This window comes from Falco punctatus (assembly GCF_963210335.1).
Source record: "Falco punctatus genome assembly, contig: scaffold_57, whole genome shotgun sequence".
Taxonomy (NCBI): domain Eukaryota; kingdom Metazoa; phylum Chordata; class Aves; order Falconiformes; family Falconidae; genus Falco; species Falco punctatus.
Window position 1 is genome coordinate 635,216 of NW_027660116.1, and position 22,964 is coordinate 658,179.

The window sequence follows — 22,964 nt, forward strand, 5'->3', positions numbered from 1 at the left end:
TATATCTGAGCGTTAATTATTAAGTTGAAGTCTAAGAGTTAATTCTCAGGGTTAAGTCTTAAAGTTACTTCTTAAGGTTGAGTCTTAGGGTTAAGTTTTAAGGTTAAGTCCGAATGTTACATCTTAAAGTTAAGTCTTAGGGTTAAATCTCAGTGTTAAGTCTCAAGGTTAGGTCTCAGGGTATAAGTCGTAAGGCTGTGTCTTAATGTTCAGTCTTATTGTTAAGTCTTAAAAGTTATATTTTAGGGTTCAGTCTTAGGGTTAAATTTTAAGGTTAAGTCTTAGGGTTAAGTCCTAAGGTGAAGTCTTATGGACTGAGTCTTAGGGTTAAGTCTAAAGTTTAATTCATAACTTGAAATCTTAGACTTAAGTCTTGGGGCTAAGTCTTAGGGTTAAGTCTTAAATCTTAGGTTTAAGTCTCAGTGTTGAGTCTTAGGGATAAGTCTTTGAATTACGTCTTCAAGTTCGGTCTTAAGGTTTAACCTTAAGGTTAAGTCATAGGGTTAAGCCTTAGGGTTAAGTTTTGAGTGTAAATCTTAAGGTTACGTTTGAAGGATAAGTCTTAAGGTTAAGTCTTAATGGTACATCTTCAAGTTAAGTCTTAGCATTAAGACTTAGGGTTAAATCCCAGGTTAAATTTCAAGGTAAAGTCTCAAGGTTAAGTCTCAGGGTTACGTGGTAAGGTTGTGTCTTAGGATTCAGTCTTAGGGTTAAGTTTTGAAGTTAAACTTTAGGTTAAGTCTTAGGGTTAAGTCTCAGGTTTAAGTCTCAGGATTATGTCTCAGGGTTAAGTCTTAATGTTAAGTCTTAAGGTTGAGCCTTAAGGTTAAGTCTTAGGGTTAAGCCTTAAGGTTAAGTGTCAGGGTTAATTCCTAAAGGTTAAGTCTTAAGTATACATCTCATAGATTGAGTCTTAGGGTTAAGTCTTCATTTTAAGTCTTAGGGTTAAGTCTTAGAGTACAATCTTGAGGATAAGTCTTATGGTTAAGTCTCAGGGTTAAGTCTTAAGGTTGAGCCTTAAGGTTAAGTCTTAGGGTTAAGCCTTAGAGTTATGTCTTGGGGATAAGTCTTAGGGCTAAGTCTCAGGATTAGGTATCAAGGTTAAAGCTCAAGGATAAGTCTCAGGGCTACATTTTAGGGTTAAGTCTTAAGGTTAAATCTTAGGTGTAAGTCTCAGTTTTAAGTTTTAGGGATAAGTCTTATGGATAAGTTTCACGGTTAAGTCTCAGGGTTGAGTCTTAAGGTTAAAACTTAACCTTAAGTCTTAGGGTTAAGTCTTATGGTTAAATCTTAATGTTAAATCATAGTTTTAAGTCTTAGGGTTAAGTCTAAAGTTTAAATCACAAGTTGAAGTCTTAGGGTTAACTCTTTAGAGTTAAGTCTTGGGGTTAAGTCTTCGGGTTAAGTCTTACAATTTAAGTCCTAAGGTTAACTCTTAGGGTTAAATCTGTAAGGTCAACACTTAAGGTTAACTCTTAGGGTTAAGTTTAGGGTTAAGTCTTAAGGTTACGTCTTAAAGTTAAATATTAAGGTTAAGTCTTGGGGTTATTTCTTAAGGTTAAGTCTGAGGGTTATATCTGAGCGTTAATTATTAAGTTGAAGTCTAAGAGTTAATTCTCAGGGTTAAGTCTTAAAGTTACTTCTTAAGGTTGAATCTTAGGGTTAAGTTTTAAGGTTAAGTCCGAATGTTACATCTTAAAGTTAAGTCTTAGGGTTAAATCTCAGTGTTAAGTCTCAAGGTTAGGTCTCAGGGTATAAGTCGTAAGGCTGTGTCTTAATGTTCAGTCTTATTGTTAAGTCTTAAAAGTTATATTTTAGGGTTCAGTCTTAGGGTTAAATTTTAAGGTTAAGTCTTAGGGTTAAGTCTTAAGGTGAAGTCTTATGGATTGAGTCTTAGGGTTAAGTCTAAAGTTTAATTCATAACTTGAAATCTTAGACTTAAGTCTTGGGGCTAAGTCTTAGGGTTAAGTCTTAAATCTTAGGTTTAAGTCTCAGTGTTGAGTCTTAGGGATAAGTCTTTGAATTACGTCTTCAAGTTCGGTCTTAAGGTTTAACCTTAAGGTTAAGTCATAGGGTTAAGCCTTAGGGTTAAGTTTTGAGTGTAAATCTTAAGGTTACGTTTGAAGGATAAGTCTTAAGGTTAAGTCTTAATGGTACATCTTCAAGTTAAGTCTTAGCATTAAGACTTAGGGTTAAATCCCAGGTTAAATTTCAAGGTAAAGTCTCAAGGTTAAGTCTCAGGGTTACGTGGTAAGGTTGTGTCTTAGGATTCAGTCTTAGGGTTAAGTTTTGAAGTTAAACTTTAGGTTAAGTCTTAGGGTTAAGTCTCAGGTTTAAGTCTCAGGATTATGTCTTAGGGTGAAGTCTTAATGTGAAGTCTTACATTTAAGTCTTAAGCTTAAGTCTTAGGGTTAAGCCTTAAGGTTAAGTGTCAGGGTTAATTCCTAAAGGTTAAGTCTTAAGTATACATCTCATAGATTGAGTCTTAGGGTTAAGTCTTCATTTTAAGTCTTAGGGTTAAGTCTTAGAGTACAACCTTGAGGATAAGTCTTATGGTTAAGTCTCAGGGTTAAGTCTTAATGTTAAGTCTTAAGGTTGAGCCTTAAGGTTAAGTCTTAGGGTTAAGCCTTAGAGTTATGTCTTGGGGATAAGTCTTAGGGCTAAGTCTCAGGATTAGGTATCAAGGTTAAAGCTCAAGGATAAGTCTCAGGGCTACGTTTTCGGGTTAAGTCTTAAGGTTAAATCTTAGGTGTAAGTCTCAGTTTTAAGTTTTAGGGATAAGTCTTATGGATAAGTTTCACGGTTAAGTCTCAGGGTTGAGTCTTAAGGTTAAAACTTAACCTTAAGTCTTAGGGTTAAGTCTTATGGTTATATCTTAATGTTAAATCGTAATTGTAAGTCTTAGGGTTAAGTCTAAAGTTTAAATCACAAGTTGAAGTCTTGGGGTTAACTCTTTAGAGTTAAGTCTTGGGGTTAAGTCTTACAATTTAAGTCCTAAGGTTAACTCTTAGGGTTAAATCTGTAAGGTCAACACTTAAGGTTAACTCTTAGGGTTAAGTTTAGGGTTAAGTCTTAAGGTTACGTCTTAAAGTTAAATATTAAGGTTAAGTCTTGGGGTTATTTCTTAAGGTTAAGTCTGAGGGTTATATCTGAGCGTTAATTATTAAGTGTAAGTCTTAGAGTTAATACTCAGGGTTAAGTCTTAAAGTTACTTCTTAAGGTTGAGTCTTAGGGTTAAGTTTTAAGGTTAAGTCCGAATGTTACATCTTAAAGTTAAGCCTTAGGGTTAAATCTCAGTGTTAAGTGTCAAGGTTAGGTCTCAGGGTATAAGTCGTAAGGCTGTGTCTTAGTGTTCAGTCTTATTGTTAAGTCTTAAAAGTTATATTTTAGGGTTCAGTCTTAGGGTTAAATTTTAAGGTTAAGTCTTAGGGTTAAGTCCTAAGGTGAAGTCTTATGGACTGAGTCTTAGGGTTAAGTCTAAAGTTTAATTCATAACTTGAAATCTTAGACTTAAGTCTTGGGGCTAAGTCTTAGGGTTAAGTCTTAAATCTTAGGTTTAAGTCTCAGTGTTGAGTCTTAGGGATAAGTCTTTGAATTACGTCTTCAAGTTCGGTCTTAAGGTTTAACCTTAAGGTTAAGTCATAGGGTTAAGCCTTAGGGTTAAGTTTTGAGTGTAAATCTTAAGGTTACGTTTGAAGGATAAGTCTTAAGGTTAAGTCTTAATGGTACATCTTCAAGTTAAGTCTTAGCATTAAGACTTCGGGTTAAATCCCAGGTTAAATTTCAAGGTAAAGTCTCAAGGTTAAGTCTCAGGGTTACGTGGTAAGGTTGTGTCTTAGGATTCAGTCTTAGGGTTAAGTTTTGAAGTTAAACTTTAGGTTAAGTCTTAGGGTTAAGTCTCAGGTTTAAGTCTCAGGATTATGTCTCAGGGTTAAGTCTTAATGTTAAGTCTTAAGGTTGAGCCTTAAGGTTAAGTCTTAGGGTTAAGCCTTAAGGTTAAGTGTCAGGGTTAATTCCTAAAGGTTAAGTCTTAAGTATACATCTCATAGATTGAGTCTTAGGGTTAAGTCTTCATTTTAAGTCTTAGGGTTAAGTCTTAGAGTACAATCTTGAGGATAAGTCTTATGGTTAAGTCTCAGGGTTAAGTCTTAAGGTTGAGCCTTAAGGTTAAGTCTTAGGGTTAAGCCTTAGAGTTATGTCTTGGGGATAAGTCTTAGGGCTAAGTCTCAGGATTAGGTATCAAGGTTAAAGCTCAAGGATAAGTCTCAGGGCTACATTTTAGGGTTAAGTCTTAAGGTTAAATCTTAGGTTTAAGTCTCAGTTTTAAGTTTTAGGGATAAGTCTTATGGATAAGTTTCATGATTAAGTCTCAGGGTTGAGTCTTAAGGTTAAAACTTAACCTTAAGTCTTAGGGTTAAGTCTTATGGTTAAATCTTAATGTTAAATCATAGTTTTAAGTCTTAGGGTTAAGTCTAAAGTTTAAATCACAAGTTGAAGTCTTAGGGTTAACTCTTTAGAGTTAAGTCTTGGGGTTAAGTCTTCGGGTTAAGTCTTACAATTTAAGTCCTAAGGTTAACTCTTAGGGTTAAATCTGTAAGGTCAACACTTAAGGTTAACTCTTAGGGTTAAGTTTAGGGTTAAGTCTTAAGGTTACGTCTTAAAGTTAAATATTAAGGTTAAGTCTTGGGGTTATTTCTTAAGGTTAAGTCTGAGGGTTATATCTGAGCGTTAATTATTAAGTTGAAGTCTAAGAGTTAATTCTCAGGGTTAAGTCTTAAAGTTACTTCTTAAGGTTGAGTCTTAGGGTTAAGTTTTAAGGTTAAGTCCGAATGTTACATCTTAAAGTTAAGTCTTAGGGTTAAATCTCAGTGTTAAGTCTCAAGGTTAGGTCTCAGGGTATAAGTCGTAAGGCTGTGTCTTAATGTTCAGTCTTATTGTTAAGTCTTAAAAGTTATATTTTAGGGTTCAGTCTTAGGGTTAAATTTTAAGGTTAAGTCTTAGGGTTAAGTCCTAAGGTGAAGTCTTATGGACTGAGTCTTAGGGTTAAGTCTAAAGTTTAATTCATAACTTGAAATCTTAGACTTAAGTCTTGGGGCTAAGTCTTAGGGTTAAGTCTTAAATCTTAGGTTTAAGTCTCAGTGTTGAGTCTTAGGGATAAGTCTTTGAATTACGTCTTCAAGTTCGGTCTTAAGGTTTAACCTTAAGGTTAAGTCATAGGGTTAAGCCTTAGGGTTAAGTTTTGAGTGTAAATCTTAAGGTTACGTTTGAAGGATAAGTCTTAAGGTTAAGTCTTAATGGTACATCTTCAAGTTAAGTCTTAGCATTAAGACTTAGGGTTAAATCCCAGGTTAAATTTCAAGGTAAAGTCTCAAGGTTAAGTCTCAGGGTTACGTGGTAAGGTTGTGTCTTAGGATTCAGTCTTAGGGTTAAGTTTTGAAGTTAAACTTTAGGTTAAGTCTTAGGGTTAAGTCTCAGGTTTAAGTCTCAGGATTATGTCTCAGGGTTAAGTCTTAATGTTAAGTCTTAAGGTTGAGCCTTAAGGTTAAGTCTTAGGGTTAAGCCTTAAGGTTAAGTGTCAGGGTTAATTCCTAAAGGTTAAGTCTTAAGTATACATCTCATAGATTGAGTCTTAGGGTTAAGTCTTCATTTTAAGTCTTAGGGTTAAGTCTTAGAGTACAATCTTGAGGATAAGTCTTATGGTTAAGTCTCAGGGTTAAGTCTTAAGGTTGAGCCTTAAGGTTAAGTCTTAGGGTTAAGCCTTAGAGTTATGTCTTGGGGATAAGTCTTAGGGCTAAGTCTCAGGATTAGGTATCAAGGTTAAAGCTCAAGGATAAGTCTCAGGGCTACATTTTAGGGTTAAGTCTTAAGGTTAAATCTTAGGTGTAAGTCTCAGTTTTAAGTTTTAGGGATAAGTCTTATGGATAAGTTTCACGGTTAAGTCTCAGGGTTGAGTCTTAAGGTTAAAACTTAACCTTAAGTCTTAGGGTTAAGTCTTATGGTTAAATCTTAATGTTAAATCATAGTTTTAAGTCTTAGGGTTAAGTCTAAAGTTTAAATCACAAGTTGAAGTCTTAGGGTTAACTCTTTAGAGTTAAGTCTTGGGGTTAAGTCTTCGGGTTAAGTCTTACAATTTAAGTCCTAAGGTTAACTCTTAGGGTTAAATCTGTAAGGTCAACACTTAAGGTTAACTCTTAGGGTTAAGTTTAGGGTTAAGTCTTAAGGTTACGTCTTAAAGTTAAATATTAAGGTTAAGTCTTGGGGTTATTTCTTAAGGTTAAGTCTGAGGGTTATATCTGAGCGTTAATTATTAAGTTGAAGTCTAAGAGTTAATTCTCAGGGTTAAGTCTTAAAGTTACTTCTTAAGGTTGAATCTTAGGGTTAAGTTTTAAGGTTAAGTCCGAATGTTACATCTTAAAGTTAAGTCTTAGGGTTAAATCTCAGTGTTAAGTCTCAAGGTTAGGTCTCAGGGTATAAGTCGTAAGGCTGTGTCTTAATGTTCAGTCTTATTGTTAAGTCTTAAAAGTTATATTTTAGGGTTCAGTCTTAGGGTTAAATTTTAAGGTTAAGTCTTAGGGTTAAGTCTTAAGGTGAAGTCTTATGGATTGAGTCTTAGGGTTAAGTCTAAAGTTTAATTCATAACTTGAAATCTTAGACTTAAGTCTTGGGGCTAAGTCTTAGGGTTAAGTCTTAAATCTTAGGTTTAAGTCTCAGTGTTGAGTCTTAGGGATAAGTCTTTGAATTACGTCTTCAAGTTCGGTCTTAAGGTTTAACCTTAAGGTTAAGTCATAGGGTTAAGCCTTAGGGTTAAGTTTTGAGTGTAAATCTTAAGGTTACGTTTTAAGGATAAGTCTTAAGGTTAAGTCTTAATGGTACATCTTCAAGTTAAGTCTTAGCATTAAGACTTCGGGTTAAATCCCAGGTTAAATTTCAAGGTAAAGTCTCAAGGTTAAGTCTCAGGGTTACGTGGTAAGGTTGTGTCTTAGGATTCAGTCTTAGGGTTAAGTTTTGAAGTTAAACTTTAGGTTAAGTCTTAGGGTTAAGTCTCAGGTTTAAGTCTCAGGATTATGTCTTAGGGTGAAGTCTTAATGTGAAGTCTTACATTTAAGTCTTAAGCTTAAGTCTTAGGGTTAAGCCTTAAGGTTAAGTGTCAGGGTTAATTCCTAAAGGTTAAGTCTTAAGTATACATCTCATAGATTGAGTCTTAGGGTTAAGTCTTCATTTTAAGTCTTAGGGTTAAGTCTTAGAGTACAATCTTGAGGATAAGTCTTATGGTTAAGTCTCAGGGTTACGTCTTAATGTTAAGTCTTAAGGTTGAGCCTTAAGGTTAAGTCTTAGGGTTAAGCCTTAGAGTTATGTCTTGGGGATAAGTCTTAGGGCTAAGTCTCAGGATTAGGTATCAAGGTTAAAGCTCAAGGATAAGTCTCAGGGCTACGTTTTCGGGTTAAGTCTTAAGGTTAAATCTTAGGTTTAAGTCTCAGTTTTAAGTTTTAGGGATAAGTCTTATGGATAAATTTCACGCCTAAGTCTCAGGGTTGAGTCTTAAGGTTAAAACATAACCTTAAGTCTTAGGGTTAAGTCTTATGGTTATATCTTAATGTTAAATCGTAATTGTAAGTCTTAGGGTTAAGTCTAAAGTTTAAATCACAAGTTGAAGTCTTGGGGTTAACTCTTTAGAGTTAAGTCTTGGGGTTAAGTCTTACAATTGAAGTCCTAAGGTTAACTCTTAGGGTTAAATCTGTAAGGTCAACACTTAAGGTTAACTCTTAGGGTTAAGTTTAGGGTTAAGTCTTAAGGTTACGTCTTAAAGTTAAATATTAAGGTTAAGTCTTGGGGTTATTTCTTAAGGTTAAGTCTGAGGGTTATATCTGAGCGTTAATTATTAAGTGTAAGTCTAAGAGTTAATTCTCAGGGTTAAGTCTTAAAGTTACTTCTTAAGGTTGAGTCTTAGGGTTAAGTTTTAAGGTTAAGTCCGAATGTTACATCTTAAAGTTAAGTCTTAGGGTTAAATCTCAGTGTTAAGTCTCAAGGTTAGGTCTCAGGGTATAAGTCGTAAGGCTGTGTCTTAATGTTCAGTCTTATTGTTAAGTCTTAAAAGTTATATTTTAGGGTTCAGTCTTAGGGTTAAATTTTAAGGTTAAGTCTTAGGGTTAAGTCCTAAGGTGAAGTCTTATGGACTGAGTCTTAGGGTTAAGTCTAAAGTTTAATTCATAACTTGAAATCTTAGACTTAAGTCTTGGGGCTAAGTCTTAGGGTTAAGTCTTAAATCTTAGGTTTAAGTCTCAGTGTTGAGTCTTAGGGATAAGTCTTTGAATTACGTCTTCAAGTTCGGTCTTAAGGTTTAACCTTAAGGTTAAGTCATAGGGTTAAGCCTTAGGGTTAAGTTTTGAGTGTAAATCTTAAGGTTACGTTTGAAGGATAAGTCTTAAGGTTAAGTCTTAATGGTACATCTTCAAGTTAAGTCTTAGCATTAAGACTTCGGGTTAAATCCCAGGTTAAATTTCAAGGTAAAGTCTCAAGGTTAAGTCTCAGGGTTACGTGGTAAGGTTGTGTCTTAGGATTCAGTCTTAGGGTTAAGTTTTGAAGTTAAACTTTAGGTTAAGTCTTAGGGTTAAGTCTCAGGATTATGTCTCAGGGTTAAGTCTTAATGTTAAGTCTTAAGGTTGAGCCTTAAGGTTAAGTCTTAGGGTTAAGCCTTAAGGTTAAGTGTCAGGGTTAATTCCTAAAGGTTAAGTCTTAAGTATACATCTCATAGATTGAGTCTTAGGGTTAAGTCTTCATTTTAAGTCTTAGGGTTAAGTCTTAGAGTACAATCTTGAGGATAAGTCTTATGGTTAAGTCTCAGGGTTACGTCTTAATGTTAAGTCTTAAGGTTGAGCCTTAAGGTTAAGTCTTAGGGTTAAGCCTTAGAGTTATGTCTTGGGGATAAGTCTTAGGGCTAAGTCTCAGGATTAGGTATCAAGGTTAAAGCTCAAGGATAAGTCTCAGGGCTACATTTTAGGGTTAAGTCTTAAGGTTAAATCTTAGGTTTAAGTCTCAGTTTTAAGTTTTAGGGATAAGTCTTATGGATAAGTTTCACGGTTGAGACTCAGGGTTGAGTCTTAAGGTTAAAACTTAACCTTAAGTCTTAGGGTTAAGTCTTATGGTTAAATCTTAATGTTAAATCATAGTTTTAAGTCTTAGGGTTAAGTCTAAAGTTTAAATCACAAGTTGAAGTCTTAGGGTTAACTCTTTAGAGTTAAGTCTTGGGGTTAAGTCTTCGGGTTAAGTCTTACAATTTAAGTCCTAAGGTTAACTCTTAGGGTTAAATCTGTAAGGTCAACACTTAAGGTTAACTCTTAGGGTTAAGTTTAGGGTTAAGTCTTAAGGTTACGTCTTAAAGTTAAATATTAAGGTTAAGTCTTGGGGTTATTTCTTAAGGTTAAGTCTGAGGGTTATATCTGAGCGTTAATTATTAAGTGTAAGTCTTAGAGTTAATTCTCAGGGTTAAGTCTTAAAGTTACTTCTTAAGGTTGAGTCTTAGGGTTAAGTTTTAAGGTTAAGTCCGAATGTTACATCTTAAAGTTAAGCCTTAGGGTTAAATCTCAGTGTTAAGTGTCAAGGTTAGGTCTCAGGGTATAAGTCGTAAGGCTGTGTCTTAATGTTCAGTCTTATTGTTAAGTCTTAAAAGTTATATTTTAGGGTTCAGTCTTAGGGTTAAATTTTAAGGTTAAGTCTTAGGGTTAAGTCCTAAGGTGAAGTCTTATGGACTGAGTCTTAGGGTTAAGTCTAAAGTTTAATTCATAACTTGAAATCTTAGACTTAAGTCTTGGGGCTAAGTCTTAGGGTTAAGTCTTAAATCTTAGGTTTAAGTCTCAGTGTTGAGTCTTAGGGATAAGTCTTTGAATTACGTCTTCAAGTTCGGTCTTAAGGTTTAACCTTAAGGTTAAGTCATAGAGTTAAGCCTTAGGGTTAAGTTTTGAGTGTAAATCTTAAGGTTACGTTTGAAGGATAAGTCTTAAGGTTAAGTCTTAATGGTACATCTTCAAGTTAAGTCTTAGCATTAAGACTTAGGGTTAAATCCCAGGTTAAATTTCAAGGTAAAGTCTCAAGGTTAAGTCTCAGGGTTACGTGGTAAGGTTGTGTCTTAGGATTCAGTCTTAGGGTTAAGTTTTGAAGTTAAACTTTAGGTTAAGTCTTAGGGTTAAGTCTCAGGATTATGTCTCAGGGTTAAGTCTTAATGTTAAGTCTTAAGGTTGAGCCTTAAGGTTAAGTCTTAGGGTTAAGCCTTAAGGTTAAGTGTCAGGGTTAATTCCTAAAGGTTAAGTCTTAAGTATACATCTCATAGATTGAGTCTTAGGGTTAAGTCTTCATTTTAAGTCTTAGGGTTAAGTCTTAGAGTACAATCTTGAGGATAAGTCTTATGGTTAAGTCTCAGGGTTACGTCTTAATGTTAAGTCTTAAGGTTGAGCCTTAAGGTTAAGTCTTAGGGTTAAGCCTTAGAGTTATGTCTTGGGGATAAGTCTTAGGGCTAAGTCTCAGGATTAGGTATCAAGGTTAAAGCTCAAGGATAAGTCTCAGGGCTACATTTTAGGGTTAAGTCTTAAGGTTAAATCTTAGGTGTAAGTCTCAGTTTTAAGTTTTAGGGATAAGTCTTATGGATAAGTTTCACGGTTAAGTCTCAGGGTTGAGTCTTAAGGTTAAAACTTAACCTTAAGTCTTAGGGTTAAGTCTTATGGTTAAATCTTAATGTTAAATCATAGTTTTAAGTCTTAGGGTTAAGTCTAAAGTTTAAATCACAAGTTGAAGTCTTAGGGTTAACTCTTTAGAGTTAAGTCTTGGGGTTAAGTCTTCGGGTTAAGTCTTACAATTTAAGTCCTAAGGTTAACTCTTAGGGTTAAATCTGTAAGGTCAACACTTAAGGTTAACTCTTAGGGTTAAGTTTAGGGTTAAGTCTTAAGGTTACGTCTTAAAGTTAAATATTAAGGTTAAGTCTTGGGGTTATTTCTTAAGGTTAAGTCTGAGGGTTATATCTGAGCGTTAATTATTAAGTGTAAGTCTAAGAGTTAATTCTCAGGGTTAAGTCTTAAAGTTACTTCTTAAGGTTGAGTCTTAGGGTTAAGTTTTAAGGTTAAGTCCGAATGTTACATCTTAAAGTTAAGTCTTAGGGTTAAATCTCAGTGTTAAGTCTCAAGGTTAGGTCTCAGGGTATAAGTCGTAAGGCTGTGTCTTAATGTTCAGTCTTATTGTTAAGTCTTAAAAGTTATATTTTAGGGTTCAGTCTTAGGGTTAAATTTTAAGGTTAAGTCTTAGGGTTAAGTCTTAAGGTGAAGTCTTATGGATTGAGTCTTAGGGTTAAGTCTAAAGTTTAATTCATAACTTGAAATCTTAGACTTAAGTCTTGGGGCTAAGTCTTAGGGTTAAGTCTTAAATCTTAGGTTTAAGTCTCAGTGTTGAGTCTTAGGGATAAGTCTTTGAATTACGTCTTCAAGTTCGGTCTTAAGGTTTAACCTTAAGGTTAAGTCATAGGGTTAAGCCTTAGGGTTAAGTTTTGAGTGTAAATCTTAAGGTTACGTTTGAAGGATAAGTCTTAAGGTTAAGTCTTAATGGTACATCTTCAAGTTAAGTCTTAGCATTAAGACTTCGGGTTAAATCCCAGGTTAAATTTCAAGGTAAAGTCTCAAGGTTAAGTCTCAGGGTTACGTGGTAAGGTTGTGTCTTAGGATTCAGTCTTAGGGTTAAGTTTTGAAGTTAAACTTTAGGTTAAGTCTTAGGGTTAAGTCTCAGGTTTAAGTCTCAGGATTATGTCTTAGGGTGAAGTCTTAATGTGAAGTCTTACATTTAAGTCTTAAGCTTAAGTCTTAGGGTTAAGCCTTAAGGTTAAGTGTCAGGGTTAATTCCTAAAGGTTAAGTCTTAAGTATACATCTCATAGATTGAGTCTTAGGGTTAAGTCTTCATTTTAAGTCTTAGGGTTAAGTCTTAGAGTACAACCTTGAGGATAAGTCTTATGGTTAAGTCTCAGGGTTAAGTCTTAAGGTTGAGCCTTAAGGTTAAGTCTTAGGGTTAAGCCTTAGAGTTATGTCTTGGGGATAAGTCTTAGGGCTAAGTCTCAGGATTAGGTATCAAGGTTAAAGCTCAAGGATAAGTCTCAGGGCTACGTTTTCGGGTTAAGTCTTAAGGTTAAATCTTAGGTGTAAGTCTCAGTTTTAAGTTTTAGGGATAAGTCTTATGGATAAGTTTCACGGTTAAGTCTCAGGGTTGAGTCTTAAGGTTAAAACTTAACCTTAAGTCTTAGGGTTAAGTCTTATGGTTATATCTTAATGTTAAATCGTAATTGTAAGTCTTAGGGATAAGTCTAAAGTTTAAATCACAAGTTGAAGTCTTGGGGTTAACTCTTTAGAGTTAAGTCTTGGGGTTAAGTCTTACAATTGAAGTCCTAAGGTTAACTCTTAGGGTTAAATCTGTAAGGTCAACACTTAAGGTTAACTCTTAGGGTTAAGTTTAGGGTTAAGTCTTAAGGTTACGTCTTAAAGTTAAATATTAAGGTTAAGTCTTGGGGTTATTTCTTAAGGTTAAGTCTGAGGGTTATATCTGAGCGTTAATTATTAAGTGTAAGTCTAAGAGTTAATTCTCAGGGTTAAGTCTTAAAGTTACTTCTTAAGGTTGAGTCTTAGGGTTAAGTTTTAAGGTTAAGTCCGAATGTTACATCTTAAAGTTAAGCCTTAGGGTTAAATCTCAGTGTTAAGTCTCAAGGTTAGGTCTCAGGGTATAAGTCGTAAGGCTGTGTCTTAATGTTCAGTCTTATTGTTAAGTCTTAAAAGTTATATTTTAGGGTTCAGTCTTAGGGTTAAATTTTAAGGTTAAGTCTTAGGGTTAAGTCCTAAGGTGAAGTCTTATGGACTGAGTCTTAGGGTTAAGTCTAAAGTTTAATTCATAACTTGAAATCTTAGACTTAAGTCTTGGGGCTAAGTCTTAGGGTTAAGTCTTAAATCTTAGGTTTAAGTCTCAGTGTTGAGTCTTAGGGATAAGTCTTTGAATTACGTCTTCAAGTTCGGTCTTAAGGTTTAACCTTAAGGTTAAGTCATAGGGTTAAGCCTTAGGGTTAAGTTTTGAGTGTAAATCTTAAGGTTACGTTTGAAGGATAAGTCTTAAGGTTAAGTCTTAATGGTACATCTTCAAGTTAAGTCTTAGCATTAAGACTTCGGGTTAAATCCCAGGTTAAATTTCAAGGTAAAGTCTCAAGGTTAAGTCTCAGGGTTACGTGGTAAGGTTGTGTCTTAGGATTCAGTCTTAGGGTTAAGTTTTGAAGTTAAACTTTAGGTTAAGTCTTAGGGTTAAGTCTCAGGTTTAAGTCTCAGGATTATGTCTCAGGGTTAAGTCTTAATGTTAAGTCTTAAGGTTGAGCCTTAAGGTTAAGTCTTAGGGTTAAGCCTTAAGGTTAAGTGTCAGGGTTAATTCCTAAAGGTTAAGTCTTAAGTATACATCTCATAGATTGAGTCTTAGGGTTAAGTCTTCATTTTAAGTCTTAGGGTTAAGTCTTAGAGTACAATCTTGAGGATAAGTCTTATGGTTAAGTCTCAGGGTTACGTCTTAATGTTAAGTCTTAAGGTTGAGCCTTAAGGTTAAGTCTTAGGGTTAAGCCTTAGAGTTATGTCTTGGGGATAAGTCTTAGGGCTAAGTCTCAGGATTAGGTATCAAGGTTAAAGCTCAAGGATAAGTCTCAGGGCTACATTTTAGGGTTAAGTCTTAAGGTTAAATCTTAGGTTTAAGTCTCAGTTTTAAGTTTTAGGGATAAGTCTTATGGATAAGTTTCACGGTTGAGACTCAGGGTTGAGTCTTAAGGTTAAAACTTAACCTTAAGTCTTAGGGTTAAGTCTTATGGTTAAATCTTAATGTTAAATCATAGTTTTAAGTCTTAGGGTTAAGTCTAAAGTTTAAATCACAAGTTGAAGTCTTAGGGTTAACTCTTTAGAGTTAAGTCTTGGGGTTAAGTCTTCGGGTTAAGTCTTACAATTTAAGTCCTAAGGTTAACTCTTAGGGTTAAATCTGTAAGGTCAACACTTAAGGTTAACTCTTAGGGTTAAGTTTAGGGTTAAGTCTTAAGGTTACGTCTTAAAGTTAAATATTAAGGTTAAGTCTTGGGGTTATTTCTTAAGGTTAAGTCTGAGGGTTATATCTGAGCGTTAATTATTAAGTGTAAGTCTTAGAGTTAATTCTCAGGGTTAAGTCTTAAAGTTACTTCTTAAGGTTGAGTCTTAGGGTTAAGTTTTAAGGTTAAGTCCGAATGTTACATCTTAAAGTTAAGCCTTAGGGTTAAATCTCAGTGTTAAGTGTCAAGGTTAGGTCTCAGGGTATAAGTCGTAAGGCTGTGTCTTAATGTTCAGTCTTATTGTTAAGTCTTAAAAGTTATATTTTAGGGTTCAGTCTTAGGGTTAAATTTTAAGGTTAAGTCTTAGGGTTAAGTCCTAAGGTGAAGTCTTATGGACTGAGTCTTAGGGTTAAGTCTAAAGTTTAATTCATAACTTGAAATCTTAGACTTAAGTCTTGGGGCTAAGTCTTAGGGTTAAGTCTTAAATCTTAGGTTTAAGTCTCAGTGTTGAGTCTTAGGGATAAGTCTTTGAATTACGTCTTCAAGTTCGGTCTTAAGGTTTAACCTTAAGGTTAAGTCATAGAGTTAAGCCTTAGGGTTAAGTTTTGAGTGTAAATCTTAAGGTTACGTTTGAAGGATAAGTCTTAAGGTTAAGTCTTAATGGTACATCTTCAAGTTAAGTCTTAGCATTAAGACTTAGGGTTAAATCCCAGGTTAAATTTCAAGGTAAAGTCTCAAGGTTAAGTCTCAGGGTTACGTGGTAAGGTTGTGTCTTAGGATTCAGTCTTAGGGTTAAGTTTTGAAGTTAAACTTTAGGTTAAGTCTTAGGGTTAAGTCTCAGGATTATGTCTCAGGGTTAAGTCTTAATGTTAAGTCTTAAGGTTGAGCCTTAAGGTTAAGTCTTAGGGTTAAGCCTTAAGGTTAAGTGTCAGGGTTAATTCCTAAAGGTTAAGTCTTAAGTATACATCTCATAGATTGAGTCTTAGGGTTAAGTCTTCATTTTAAGTCTTAGGGTTAAGTCTTAGAGTACAATCTTGAGGATAAGTCTTATGGTTAAGTCTCAGGGTTACGTCTTAATGTTAAGTCTTAAGGTTGAGCCTTAAGGTTAAGTCTTAGGGTTAAGCCTTAGAGTTATGTCTTGGGGATAAGTCTTAGGGCTAAGTCTCAGGATTAGGTATCAAGGTTAAAGCTCAAGGATAAGTCTCAGGGCTACATTTTAGGGTTAAGTCTTAAGGTTAAATCTTAGGTGTAAGTCTCAGTTTTAAGTTTTAGGGATAAGTCTTATGGATAAGTTTCACGGTTAAGTCTCAGGGTTGAGTCTTAAGGTTAAAACTTAACCTTAAGTCTTAGGGTTAAGTCTTATGGTTAAATCTTAATGTTAAATCATAGTTTTAAGTCTTAGGGTTAAGTCTAAAGTTTAAATCACAAGTTGAAGTCTTAGGGTTAACTCTTTAGAGTTAAGTCTTGGGGTTAAGTCTTCGGGTTAAGTCTTACAATTTAAGTCCTAAGGTTAACTCTTAGGGTTAAATCTGTAAGGTCAACACTTAAGGTTAACTCTTAGGGTTAAGTTTAGGGTTAAGTCTTAAGGTTACGTCTTAAAGTTAAATATTAAGGTTAAGTCTTGGGGTTATTTCTTAAGGTTAAGTCTGAGGGTTATATCTGAGCGTTAATTATTAAGTGTAAGTCTAAGAGTTAATTCTCAGGGTTAAGTCTTAAAGTTACTTCTTAAGGTTGAGTCTTAGGGTTAAGTTTTAAGGTTAAGTCCGAATGTTACATCTTAAAGTTAAGTCTTAGGGTTAAATCTCAGTGTTAAGTCTCAAGGTTAGGTCTCAGGGTATAAGTCGTAAGGCTGTGTCTTAATGTTCAGTCTTATTGTTAAGTCTTAAAAGTTATATTTTAGGGTTCAGTCTTAGGGTTAAATTTTAAGGTTAAGTCTTAGGGTTAAGTCTTAAGGTGAAGTCTTATGGATTGAGTCTTAGGGTTAAGTCTAAAGTTTAATTCATAACTTGAAATCTTAGACTTAAGTCTTGGGGCTAAGTCTTAGGGTTAAGTCTTAAATCTTAGGTTTAAGTCTCAGTGTTGAGTCTTAGGGATAAGTCTTTGAATTACGTCTTCAAGTTCGGTCTTAAGGTTTAACCTTAAGGTTAAGTCATAGGGTTAAGCCTTAGGGTTAAGTTTTGAGTGTAAATCTTAAGGTTACGTTTGAAGGATAAGTCTTAAGGTTAAGTCTTAATGGTACATCTTCAAGTTAAGTCTTAGCATTAAGACTTCGGGTTAAATCCCAGGTTAAATTTCAAGGTAAAGTCTCAAGGTTAAGTCTCAGGGTTACGTGGTAAGGTTGTGTCTTAGGATTCAGTCTTAGGGTTAAGTTTTGAAGTTAAACTTTAGGTTAAGTCTTAGGGTTAAGTCTCAGGTTTAAGTCTCAGGATTATGTCTTAGGGTGAAGTCTTAATGTGAAGTCTTACATTTAAGTCTTAAGCTTAAGTCTTAGGGTTAAGCCTTAAGGTTAAGTGTCAGGGTTAATTCCTAAAGGTTAAGTCTTAAGTATACATCTCATAGATTGAGTCTTAGGGTTAAGTCTTCATTTTAAGTCTTAGGGTTAAGTCTTAGAGTACAACCTTGAGGATAAGTCTTATGGTTAAGTCTCAGGGTTAAGTCTTAAGGTTGAGCCTTAAGGTTAAGTCTTAGGGTTAAGCCTTAGAGTTATGTCTTGGGGATAAGTCTTAGGGCTAAGTCTCAGGATTAGGTATCAAGGTTAAAGCTCAAGGATAAGTCTCAGGGCTACGTTTTCGGGTTAAGTCTTAAGGTTAAATCTTAGGTGTAAGTCTCAGTTTTAAGTTTTAGGGATAAGTCTTATGGATAAGTTTCACGGTTAAGTCTCAGGGTTGAGTCTTAAGGTTAAAACTTAACCTTAAGTCTTAGGGTTAAGTCTTATGGTTATATCTTAATGTTAAATCGTAATTGTAAGTCTTAGGGTTAAGTCTAAAGTTTAAATCACAAGTTGAAGTCTTGGGGTTAACTCTTTAGAGTTAAGTCTTGGGGTTAAGTCTTACAATTGAAGTCCTAAGGTTAACTCTTAGGGTTAAATCTGTAAGGTCAACACTTAAGGTTAACTCTTAGGGTTAAGTTTAGGGTTAAGTCTTAAGGTTACGTCTTAAAGTTAAATATTAAGGTTAAGTCTTGGGGTTATTTCTTAAGGTTAAGTCTGAGGGTTATATCTGAGCGTTAATTATTAAGTGTAAGTCTAAGAGTTAATTCTCAGGGTTAAGTCTTAAAGTTACTTCTTAAGGTTGAGTCTTAGGGTTAAGTTTTAAGGTTAAGTCCGAATGTTACATCTTAAAGTTAAGCCTTAGGGTTAAATCTCAGTGTTAAGTGTCAAGGTTAGGTCTCAGGGTATAAGTCGTAAGGCTGTGTCTTAGTGTTCAGTCTTATTGTTAAGTCTTAAAAGTTATATTTTAGGGTTCAGTCTTAGGGTTAAATTTTAAGGTTAAGTCTTAGGGTTAAGTCCTAAGGTGAAGTCTTATGGACTGAGTCTTAGGGTTAAGTCTAAAGTTTAATTCATAACTTGAAATCTTAGACTTAAGTCTTGGGGCTAAGTCTTAGGGTTAAGTCTTAAATCTTAGGTTTAAGTCTCAGTGTTGAGTCTTAGGGATAAGTCTTTGAATTACGTCTTCAAGTTCGGTCTTAAGGTTTAACCTTAAGGTTAAGTCATAGGGTTAAGCCTTAGGGTTAAGTTTTGAGTGTAAATCTTAAGGTTACGTTTGAAGGATAAGTCTTAAGGTTAAGTCTTAATGGTACATCTTCAAGTTAAGTCTTAGCATTAAGACTTAGGGTTAAATCCCAGGTTAAATTTCAAGGTAAAGTCTCAAGGTTAAGTCTCAGGGTTACGTGGTAAGGTTGTGTCTTAGGATTCAGTCTTAGGGTTAAGTTTTGAAGTTAAACTTTAGGTTAAGTCTTAGGGTTAAGTCTCAGGTTTAAGTCTCAGGATTATGTCTCAGGGTTAAGTCTTAATGTTAAGTCTTAAGGTTGAGCCTTAAGGTTAAGTCTTAGGGTTAAGCCTTAAGGTTAAGTGTCAGGGTTAATTCCTAAAGGTTAAGTCTTAAGTATACATCTCATAGATTGAGTCTTAGGGTTAAGTCTTCATTTTAAGTCTTAGGGTTAAGTCTTAGAGTACAATCTTGAGGATAAGTCTTATGGTTAAGTCTCAGGGTTACGTCTTAATGTTAAGTCTTAAGGTTGAGCCTTAAGGTTAAGTCTTAGGGTTAAGCCTTAGAGTTATGTCTTGGGGATAAGTCTTAGGGCTAAGTCTCAGGATTAGGTATCAAGGTTAAAGCTCAAGGATAAGTCTCAGGGCTACATTTTAGGGTTAAGTCTTAAGGTTAAATCTTAGGTGTAAGTCTCAGTTTTAAGTTTTAGGGATAAGTCTTATGGATAAGTTTCATGATTAAGTCTCAGGGTTGAGTCTTAAGGTTAAAACTTAACCTTAAGTCTTAGGGTTAAGTCTTATGGTTAAATCTTAATGTTAAATCATAGTTTTAAGTCTTAGGGTTAAGTCTAAAGTTTAAATCACAAGTTGAAGTCTTAGGGTTAACTCTTTAGAGTTAAGTCTTGGGGTTAAGTCTTCGGGTTAAGTCTTACAATTGAAGTCCTAAGGTTAACTCTTAGGGTTAAATCTGTAAGGTCAACACTTAAGGTTAACTCTTAGGGTTAAGTTTAGGGTTAAGTCTTAAGGTTACGTCTTAAAGTTAAATATTAAGGTTAAGTCTTGGGGTTATTTCTTAAGGTTAAGTCTGAGGGTTATATCTGAGCGTTAATTATTAAGTGTAAGTCTAAGAGTTAATTCTCAGGGTTAAGTCTTAAAGTTACTTCTTAAGGTTGAGTCTTAGGGTTAAGTTTTAAGGTTAAGTCCGAATGTTACATCTTAAAGTTAAGTCTTAGGGTTAAATCTCAGTGTTAAGTCTCAAGGTTAGGTCTCAGGGTATAAGTCGTAAGGCTGTGTCTTAATGTTCAGTCTTATTGTTAAGTCTTAAAAGTTATATTTTAGGGTTCAGTCTTAGGGTTAAATTTTAAGGTTAAGTCTTAGGGTTAAGTCTTAAGGTGAAGTCTTATGGATTGAGTCTTAGGGTTAAGTCTAAAGTTTAATTCATAACTTGAAATCTTAGACTTAAGTCTTGGGGCTAAGTCTTAGGGTTAAGTCTTAAATCTTAGGTTTAAGTCTCAGTGTTGAGTCTTAGGGATAAGTCTTTGAATTACGTCTTCAAGTTCGGTCTTAAGGTTTAACCTTAAGGTTAAGTCATAGGGTTAAGCCTTAGGGTTAAGTTTTGAGTGTAAATCTTAAGGTTACGTTTTAAGGATAAGTCTTAAGGTTAAGTCTTAATGGTACATCTTCAAGTTAAGTCTTAGCATTAAGACTTCGGGTTAAATCCCAGGTTAAATTTCAAGGTAAAGTCTCAAGGTTAAGTCTCAGGGTTACGTGGTAAGGTTGTGTCTTAGGATTCAGTCTTAGGGTTAAGTTTTGAAGTTAAACTTTAGGTTAAGTCTTAGGGTTAAGTCTCAGGTTTAAGTCTCAGGATTATGTCTTAGGGTGAAGTCTTAATGTGAAGTCTTACATTTAAGTCTTAAGCTTAAGTCTTAGGGTTAAGCCTTAAGGTTAAGTGTCAGGGTTAATTCCTAAAGGTTAAGTCTTAAGTATACATCTCATAGATTGAGTCTTAGGGTTAAGTCTTCATTTTAAGTCTTAGGGTTAAGTCTTAGAGTACAATCTTGAGGATAAGTCTTATGGTTAAGTCTCAGGGTTACGTCTTAATGTTAAGTCTTAAGGTTGAGCCTTAAGGTTAAGTCTTAGGGTTAAGCCTTAGAGTTATGTCTTGGGGATAAGTCTTAGGGCTAAGTCTCAGGATTAGGTATCAAGGTTAAAGCTCAAGGATAAGTCTCAGGGCTACATTTTAGGGTTAATTCTTAAGGTTAAATCTTAGGTTTAAGTCTCAGTTTTAAGTTTTAGGGATAAGTCTTATGGAAAAGTTTCACGACTAAGTCTCAGGGTTGAGTCTTAAGGTTAAAACTTAACCTTAAGTCTTAGGGTGTAAGTCTTATGGTTAAATCTTAATGTTAAATCATAGTTTTAAGTCTTAGGGTTAAGTCTAAAGTTTAAATCACAAGTTGAAGTCTTAGGGTTAACTCTTTAGAGTTAAGTCTTGGGGTTAAGTCTTCGGGTTAAGTCTTACAATTGAAGTCCTAAGGTTAACTCTTAGGGTTAAATCTGTAAGGTCAACACTTAAGGTTAACTCTTAGGGTTAAGTTTAGGGTTAAGTCTTAAGGTTACGTCTTAAAGTTAAATATTAAGGTTAAGTCTTGGGGTTATTTCTTAAGGTTAAGTCTGAGGGTTATATCTGAGCGTTAATTATTAAGTGTAAGTCTAAGAGTTAATTCTCAGGGTTAAGTCTTAAAGTTACTTCTTAAGGTTGAGTCTTAGGGTTAAGTTTTAAGGTTAAGTCCGAATGTTACATCTTAAAGTTAAGTCTTAGGGTTAAATCTCAGTGTTAAGTCTCAAGGTTAGGTCTCAGGGTATAAGTCGTAAGGCTGTGTCTTAATGTTCAGTCTTATTGTTAAGTCTTAAAAGTTATATTTTAGGGTTCAGTCTTAGGGTTAAATTTTAAGGTTAAGTCTTAGGGTTAAGTCCTAAGGTGAAGTCTTATGGACTGAGTCTTAGGGTTAAGTCTAAAGTTTAATTCATAACTTGAAATCTTAGACTTAAGTCTTGGGGCTAAGTCTTAGGGTTAAGTCTTAAATCTTAGGTTTAAGTCTCAGTGTTGAGTCTTAGGGATAAGTCTTTGAATTACGTCTTCAAGTTCGGTCTTAAGGTTTAACCTTAAGGTTAAGTCATAGGGTTAAGCCTTAGGGTTAAGTTTTGAGTGTAAATCTTAAGGTTACGTTTGAAGGATAAGTCTTAAGGTTAAGTCTTAATGGTACATCTTCAAGTTAAGTCTTAGCATTAAGACTTAGGGTTAAATCCCAGGTTAAATTTCAAGGTAAAGTCTCAAGGTTAAGTCTCAGGGTTACGTGGTAAGGTTGTGTCTTAGGATTCAGTCTTAGGGTTAAGTTTTGAAGTTAAACTTTAGGTTAAGTCTTAGGGTTAAGTCTCAGGTTTAAGTCTCAGGATTATGTCTCAGGGTTAAGTCTTAATGTTAAGTCTTAAGGTTGAGCCTTAAGGTTAAGTCTTAGGGTTAAGCCTTAAGGTTAAGTGTCAGGGTTAATTCCTAAAGGTTAAGTCTTAAGTATACATCTCATAGATTGAGTCTTAGGGTTAAGTCTTCATTTTAAGTCTTAGGGTTAAGTCTTAGAGTACAATCTTGAGGATAAGTCTTATGGTTAAGTCTCAGGGTTAAGTCTTAAGGTTGAGCCTTAAGGTTAAGTCTTAGGGTTAAGCCTTAGAGTTATGTCTTGGGGATAAGTCTTAGGGCTAAGTCTCAGGATTAGGTATCAAGGTTAAAGCTCAAGGATAAGTCTCAGGGCTACATTTTAGGGTTAAGTCTTAAGGTTAAATCTTAGGTGTAAGTCTCAGTTTTAAGTTTTAGGGATAAGTCTTATGGATAAGTTTCACGGTTAAGTCTCAGGGTTGAGTCTTAAGGTTAAAACTTAACCTTAAGTCTTAGGGTTAAGTCTTATGGTTATATCTTAATGTTAAATCGTAATTTTAAGTCTTAGGGTTAAGTCTAAAGTTTAAATCACAAGTTGAAGTCTTGGGGTTAACTCTTTAGAGTTAAGTCTTGGGGTTAAGTCTTACAATTGAAGTCCTAAGGTTAACTCTTAGGGTTAAATCTGTAAGGTCAACACTTAAGGTTAACTCTTAGGGTTAAGTTTAGGGTTAAGTCTTAAGGTTACGTCTTAAAGTTAAATATTAAGGTTAAGTATTGGGGTTATTTCTTAAGGTTAAGTCTGAGGGTTATATCTGAGCGTTAATTATTAAGTGTAAGTCTAAGAGTTAATTCTCAGGGTTAAGTCTTAAAGTTACTTCTTAAGGTTGAGTCTTAGGGTTAAGTTTTAAGGTTAAGTCCGAATGTTACATCTTAAAGTTAAGTCTTAGGGTTAAATCTCAGTGTTAAGTCTCAAGGTTAGGTCTCAGGGTATAAGTCGTAAGGCTGTGTCTTAATGTTCAGTCTTATTGTTAAGTCTTAAAAGTTATATTTTAGGGTTCAGTCTTAGGGTTAAATTTTAAGGTTAAGTCTTAGGGTTAAGTCTTAAGGTGAAGTCTTATGGATTGAGTCTTAGGGTTAAGTCTAAAGTTTAATTCATAACTTGAAATCTTAGACTTAAGTCTTGGGGCTAAGTCTTAGGGTTAAGTCTTAAATCTTAGGTTTAAGTCTCAGTGTTGAGTCTTAGGGATAAGTCTTTGAATTACGTCTTCAAGTTCGGTCTTAAGGTTTAACCTTAAGGTTAAGTCATAGGGTTAAGCCTTAGGGTTAAGTTTTGAGTGTAAATCTTAAGGTTACGTTTTAAGGATAAGTCTTAAGGTTAAGTCTTAATGGTACATCTTCAAGTTAAGTCTTAGCATTAAGACTTAGGGTTAAATCCCAGGTTAAATTTCAAGGTAAAGTCTCAAGGTTAAGTCTCAGGGTTACGTGGTAAGGTTGTGTCTTAGGATTCAGTCTTAGGGTTAAGTTTTGAAGTTAAACTTTAGGTTAAGTCTTAGGGTTAAGTCTCAGGTTTAAGTCTCAGGATTATGTCTTAGGGTGAAGTCTTAATGTGAAGTCTTACATTTAAGTCTTAAGCTTAAGTCTTAGGGTTAAGCCTTAAGGTTAAGTGTCAGGGTTAATTCCTAAAGGTTAAGTCTTAAGTATACATCTCATAGATTGAGTCTTAGGGTTAAGTCTTCATTTTAAGTCTTAGGGTTAAGTCTTA